The sequence below is a fragment of the Apium graveolens genome, chromosome 6 (genome assembly GCF_009905375.1).
Source record: "Apium graveolens cultivar Ventura chromosome 6, ASM990537v1, whole genome shotgun sequence".
In the NCBI taxonomy this organism is placed as follows: domain Eukaryota; kingdom Viridiplantae; phylum Streptophyta; class Magnoliopsida; order Apiales; family Apiaceae; genus Apium; species Apium graveolens.
The window spans coordinates 232,008,064-232,015,857 of record NC_133652.1 but is presented as its reverse complement, the minus strand read 5'-3'; positions in this window follow the sequence as shown (position 1 = coordinate 232,015,857).

Sequence of the window (7,794 nt, the reverse complement as noted above, 5' to 3'; positions counted from 1 at the left end):
CAAAATCCTCTAATGCTTCTTTAGCCCACCCAATAAGAGCATCTGGGGCTGCATAATCACAAGTAGCTCCATGAAGTCTAGCCTCAAGTATTCTACGGGTCACCTGAATCTCATTCTAAAGCTCCTTTACTTTCCTATCAACATCTATAGTCCTTATGATGTGTTGTAATTCCTGAATTTGGGCCAACAATGCCTCTCATTCTAAAAGAAGAGCCTCATACTTATGATATGGGACAGGGTGTGGAGTAAACTAAAAACATACACCCACCACTGAAATTCTGGTAGAGTCAGAATCAGTAGGTGGGGGTCCTCGAATAGGTGGTCCCACGCCAGGAAGTGGAATAGCTTGTAATGGTGCAACCATCACAACTTGTACTATAGATGACACCGGTGGAAGAGCAGGGCGTGGATCAGCTGAAGGTCCTCTGACTGAAGGTTTCGAGTGATCAGTTGATATCGAAATAAAGGAATCTGCCATCGCCACTATCTGAAAATTATGCTGCTAGATAAGAATCTCGAATCTCACCACGAATCATACTAAAACCTACTATTTAGTCGCACTCAACCTCGCAACATTATATTTTTCCATTTCTTAATTCTCATCTTAACCCTCTACCCATTCCCGATAATCTAGGCTTGTGGCAGTGACTTTAAACCTTAGCTCTGATGCCAAACCTGTGGCGCCCTCCAAACCCGGGTCAGAAGTTTGGGGTCCACAACACATACACCATATGTAAACCTGTTTATATAAAAACAATATATGAAATGACCCAACTTACCATATCCACGGATCGCAACAGTTCAAAGTATGTCCACAAGCCACAATCTGATTTATTACAAATGTACCAAGTCCTAAATTTATGTATCTTACATCTAAAGTCAAACTTTATTACAAACTTTTAACACACACCAAGCTACACAACTTTCGCTAGCTTATTCCATTTCAACCTAAAAACCTAGCTTACACACTCGACTGGGGATCCTCGCCACCACCAGTTTCCTTCTTAACTGGAAAAGAACATAAACAGATTCTCAAGAGTGAGCTAACTAGCTCAACAAGTCATGATGACAACACTGAGATTAAATAATGATCAATTGAAATGATATAGGGAATCAAGTAGGGCTATCAAACGGATAATTTGGATACTGATATGCCTATATCCGTATCCGCATTCGCAATCATCGGATTCGAATACGGATAATATTCGCTTTATTTCAGATACGGATAATATCCGTTTTTTTCGGATACGAATATCGGTTTTTTTGAATTTTTTGTTGCCCCTACCGTTTTGATGATGATTATAGAACATTTTATACGATTAAATACACATAATATATTTATATATGTATAAAGTAAGTGTACAATATATAATAAAATTTGTATAAAATTATTATTTAATATATTTACACACACTATAAACTAAAAAATAAATTTTAAATTATATATAATTTTATATTTATATTATTTAAATATCATATATGTATTTAGTTTCAGATTCGAATATCCCGAATTCGGATACGGATAATATCCTCTATTTCTCGGATACGGATAATATCCTCTATTTCTCGGATACGGATAATATCCGCTTTTTCCCGGATAAGGGTGCAGATTTTTCGGACGAATACCGGATTTTCGAATTTTTTTGACAGCCCTAGAATCAAGTTTCCTGATAAGCAATGATTAATATTGGATATTCACTTTCATTTTTAAAAATCAAGGTTAGACTGCTGATTAGTCACGCACTAACCCCGAGCAAGGCTCCCAGCTTTGCTCGATATACTGGATCCAAGGCACGCATTGACCTATTATGACCACGAATCTGGTCCGACCACGAATCTGGTCCATATTTAAAAACAATCCAATTCTATAATAATAACATAATAAATAAAGTAATTCAATAAACTGAATCATAAACAATATTTATCTTGAAGCATAAGGTGATTCACAACACCATGAAGGTATAACAAGGTAAACAGGAAGATTGACTTCCAAATCAGGGAAAGAATCAGAATGTAGAAGACCAAGGGTTCAAAGGTTACAAGGAATGGTCTTCTGCTATACAAGGCATAAAGGTTTGTAGGGTAAGCAATCTCATATCAAGAATCAGTATGTGGTCGATATGTATTTGTGGAGTATTATCGGATATGTGTGGTTCTTATCAAAGAATTCAACAATCAATGGTTCACAAGAAATCAGGCTTACGGCTCAAGATTAATAAGAATCAGGTTTTAGGGGTAAGTACTTCAAAGTAATTGCAATATAGAATAAGAACTACTGGAAATATTTGCAACATAATGAAAAGAGTTCAAAAGTACTCGCAATTATACTACAAGAAAGTTCAGGGAACACTTGCCTTATCAATTCGCTTTCACTTTACTAACACTTGTCAATTGGTTACCACTCACTGACCACTTTCTTTCCCTTTCTACGTCTCACTTCCTCTGTTAGACATTATATATACTTATCAACACTACTTCTCATCTCATTCTATTTGATACAAGCTTCTATCTACCCTTCGTTTTACCCAAATCTGACGTACGGATTCAAAGTTAAAGCAAAAATAGTCAAAAAACGCACATACAATCATATTATACAGCAGTCAGATCACATATAACACATATCACGTAAAATATTCAATCCAAATAATTTTTCAAAGAAGATTCGGGGTCAAAATGATTTTCCGGGTATTTAATACAAATTTTTGAACATTTTTCGGAATTAAAACGGGACTCCGAATCATTTTATAATTAAATAATAGGGCTCGAACAGCCGAATCTGACTTTAAAATAATTTTATAATAATTATCGAGCCATAAAAATAACTTAAAATAATATTATAAAGCTCGAAACTATTTTTCAGAATTTTTAAATTAAAAATAAATAATTAAATCTAATTATTAAATCAATTAAGATTAATTAATAACAAATTAAATTAATTAATCAATTAATATTTAAATTAATTGACTAATTAAATAAATAATTATCAACTAAAATTAATTAATTAAATAATTCAGATTTATTTTATAATTAAAAATAATTTTCAGAAAAGAAATAATAAATTTTTGAAGTTTTAAAATAATAAAAAGCAATTTTTGAAAATCTTATAAAAAGAAAATATAATTTTTGAAAATAAACAAAACATAAATCTTGTTTTTATAAAAAGAAAATATAACTGTCAACCAATAAACAAAACAGCCGGAATTGTCACCTGAAAATTCCGCCGCCGCCTGGGTTCATTTCACGGCGAAGCTCGATTAGAGCAATCCAGGAACCTTCTGTTAGCTAGCTATACATCATTCGATTTGTTTTTCCACGATCTACATAATCATACAATCAATTTCATCTAATAACCCCTAACAAAGAAACGCCTAATTTTTAATTAAGAACATTCAAACAAATAAACCCTACTTCTTCAATTCGAGAATCAAACAGCAATTTGAACATGTTATTGAACTCCAAGTTAGTCATATAATATACCAAAATGGGTTGCAAATTGGATCATTCTTGATGGGTTAAAGAAGGGGATTGAAAAGTCCAGAAATAATTGGGTGGATGAAATACTGCCAATACTTTGGGCATACAAAACTACATGTAGAGTCACAACTAGAGCAACGCCTTTCATGTTAGCATACGGGGAAGAAGCAGTCGTACCAGTAGAAATATCACATTCATCTCCCATGATCCAAGCTTCCAATGCTAAGGAAAATGAGGAGGGGAAAAGATTAGCCCTGGATTTAATAGATGAAGTACGAGATGCGGCGCACGCAAAGATAGTGGAATATCATAAAAAAGCCTCTTTCTATTACAACCTAAGGGTGAAAGAGAGATCCTTCAAGCAAGAAGATTTGGTCCTGAGGAAAGTGGAAGCTTCTGGAGTAGGGCAGAAAGGAAAGCTCGCCCCAAATTGGGAAGGGTCATATAAGGTTAAGAGCGTTCAAGGAAGAGGAATTTACAAGTTAGAGACCATGGAAGGAGAAGAAATTCCTCGGACTTGGCATGCTCAAAACCTGAAAGTTTACTACCTATAGTTTATGCATACTATAGTGGAAACAAGGTTAAAAAGCACCTGGAAGCTTTCCCTGCTTAGGATTTTTTATAAATTCAATAGGAATTATGTTTTAGTTTTATCAGGGTTGAACCCATTTCATGTAAGGTGTTAAAAAGACCAAGTTATAATACAATTCATTCGGTTTGATCCAGTTTGGTTGTTAGATTCTGGAAAAAAACCAAGTTATAAACTTGAGTTAAGGTCGTGAGTAACTTGAAAAGTCAAGTTATGATAATGCCTCAGTTACTTGAAATTTGATTACTTGAAAAATTAAACAAGACAAGTAAAAACATGAAAAGTCTATTACAAATCTGAAAATATTTGAAGTAAAGTAGATTACATAAGCGAAAGGAATTAGGCATTTGGCTTAGAAGGCCCAGAATCCTCCCCAGAGCTGCTGCCAGAGCCATCCTTGGAACTTTCCTCAGAAGTTTCCTGAGTTGGCCCATCAGAAGTTTCCTTGGAAGTTTCTGAAGAGGTCTCCGCTGAAGTTTCTTCGGATGAATCTTTGGTCACCTTTAATTGGGGAGTTTCCTTTGGAGGCTCCTCCACCCTGGCTTTCTTAGCAGTAGGGGCGGATTCTTCTTTAGAAGAGGATTCATACTCCCCTGAGTTAGACTCGATCTCCTTCCTTTTCTGACCTTGGCCCTGGCTCCCCAATGGCGCTTTGGATGAGGAGGCTCCCTGAGCAGGTGAAGGGGCAGAATTACCTTCATTAATGAGATCAGCCAGCTTATTAGCAACGCCTCCAATGGTTGGGACATGTTGAGGACAAGGGAAGGAAGATTTCTCAAGAATTTCAGGAAACTCATCCTGAATAGCCTCTCCAACGGCGTCTCAGCCTTCCTTATAGCTAACAGGATGAAGGAGGGCGTCGTGCTCCACCATCAAATCTTTGAACTCCTGAGTGTCCATCTAGCCATGGAAGTTCTTTTCTTTCTGGTCGTTCAAAATGACAATTCTGGCTCGAGCAACCTCCAAGTCAGAGGTTGAGGAGGCAAGCTGGGCCTTGAGGCTCTCAATTTGCTCATTGGTCTCCTCAAGCTTCTTGTTAGTGTCGTCATACGCCACCTTCCAAGCCTTGGCTTGAAGGAGTGCCCCTTGAAAATGGACATTAGCCTGGAAGGAAAGGAATGGAAAGAAACAATGAAGTTTCCGCTAAGGAAAGGAATGAAATAAAAATGAAAAAGAAAAATAAGTTACCGTCGCCATGGCTTGAGCGCCAAAAAGCTCATTAGCCTCCAAGTCTTGTTGGAGGACAAAATCTTGGTAGTCTACCGGAGAAATAGACTGAATTGACATTTTTTTGGCGTGTTTCATATTGCCAACGATCGTGTCTTTTCCTCGGATTCCCCAGGCGGGTTGGAAGAAGGCCCCTGGATTCTGTTTTGTATGTAAGGGTTGGTTGGGGCCTTCTTCGTCCCCTTCTCTTATTTGAAGCAGAAACTCAGGGAAGCGATCCCCAAGGCGCGGGTCCTTGAAGACCTTTCTAGCGCGCTTCATCCTGGTTGTTTCCAGGTCCTTAGGCTTAGTAGCCTCTTCAATCTTTTCATCCACTTCATAAATTAAAGAAAAAGGAATTGAAAAGATAGTAAAGTAAAAGGGAAAAATAACGGAAAGCAACCAAAAAAGGAAGGGGGCTTACATTTTATAGGAACGAGAGAAAGACTGTGTTCCACAAGGACCATCTCTCTAATAAGGTCCCAAGAATGTGATGTCCCGTTATTCTGGGTAAGGAGATGGAAGGCCTTAGCCTTCTCCTTAGTCAAGGTGATATCATTTGGGCTTCCATCAACAACTTGCCCAAAGGACGAGCGAAAAAGCATCCCCCAGTCGCCGCCTTCCCAAAGAACATAGAGAAACTTTTTCTTCCAACCCAAGTTGTTATCAGGGATGGACTTCTCGTTCACGATGTGAGGAATGGTGGGGTGCTGGTTCAGAGAAACCCACCCTGGATTTTTATCAGGGCTATTCTTGAATTGAAAAATCTTTCTAAACACAGCGATCGTAGGAGGTACGTCATGTTTGGCGCATTGCGACAAGAAGCAAAGGATTAACCTCCAAGAGTTTGGAGGGAGTTGGAAAGGGCTTATGCCCACATATGCTAGCAAAAATGGAATAAATGGATGAAAAGGGAGCCTGATACCTGCCCTAAGGGTGTCCCTAAAGACACATAAGGAGTCCTTCTTCCAGTGGCAAGCCCTGTCGGCCGGACATGCAAGAACCAACTTGTACGACTCCTTGACCCTGAAGAAAGACGTCATCTTGTCCAACTCCTTCGGATCCCGAAAGATGTTGACGTGATCAAACGCATCCAGATGAGCGTCAGACGGATATTCTTCCCCTCAGGTGTTGATCATGTCAATTAAGGAAGTATACCTTGAGCGAATTGGGAACTCGTTCGACTTTTTGGCCACGTTCATCTTGGCCAAACGAGTTATTCTCTTATCTGCCATCTGAAGAAAGTAGAAAAAGAACAGTTTTAGACACATACTCTATGCATAAGAAGTGCGGAAAAATTAATAGAATAAGAAAGTATCTATCTTACCTGGAATGATGCTCGAAATAGGGCTGGATTGCTAGAAAGAAAGCTTTGAAAAGCTTGATCTCCGACCTTCAATTATCCTTAAGTCTCTAAGGTTTTTGAGAAGAAGAAGAGAGGTAGGTAATTGAGAAATGAGAAGTGAGGAGTGAACAACTTCACTCACTCCTTTATATACGCAGCCAAAGAGAAGATGAATAGGCAAGAAAAGCCCATTAAGATGAAGGCCCAAAGAAAAAGCCTAAGGTCTGGAACATTCCAGAACATACTTGAGAATTCTGGAGGAATTCATGAAAATATACATATATATAAATCCAAATAGGATTTGGAAAAGGCCCAACTCAAAGCTTAATCCAAATAGACTTTGGAAAAGGCCCAACCCAAGGCCAAATCCAAATAGAATTTGGATAAGGCCTAATTTAAGGCCCAATAGAACTTTGAAAAGTAGAAGTCCCAATTCGAGGCCCAAGACTAAATGAGATTGGAAGAATTAAACGACTAGGATCCAAGTCGAACTCCTGATCATAAATCATGTGATGAATGAATGTGTAGAGTAGTTAGCTAGATGCATGCTTAATTATATTAGCAATGTATGTATATATTAGATACGTCACCCATGCCATGCCTGCTAAACAAGATAAAATATGTAATGATTTAAGATTATAAAATTTAACAAACGATCATGAGGTTCTCGTGTTTCAGAAATACAGAATAAAATATGAATTTTCTTTATTTCTAATATGGGGCAATTTTGTCAAAAGAGGGTTCATTGAACTTGTAAGGCTGTGGGTTTTATGCGAGACCGTTATCAATCCCTCACTACCTGGAAATTAAACCATTGACGAATATTGATTTGAAGTATTTCATTCAAGAAAAAGTTGGGAATCTCTTTATGATGGGATCATGATCGTTTTAATATTAAAAAACCCTAAAGTTTATATTAAGTTGTTTAAATGCCTTCCAATATGTCCAACGCGTTAACCCCTAGATCGATAAGAAGTGGGTTTGCCAAAGCGAAGTACTCCCATCTATGTTAGGAGATATGTTGAAGTATATTGATATTTTCTGACTATTGGGTTTGACTTAATTAAGTTACCACAATAGGATTGTGAACTTGGAGGCATGGAGTTTGGCGAGATTTATTAGATAAATATGAACAAATGTTGTCCCACCGAACTATCGAAGAGTTATATAGTTGATATAA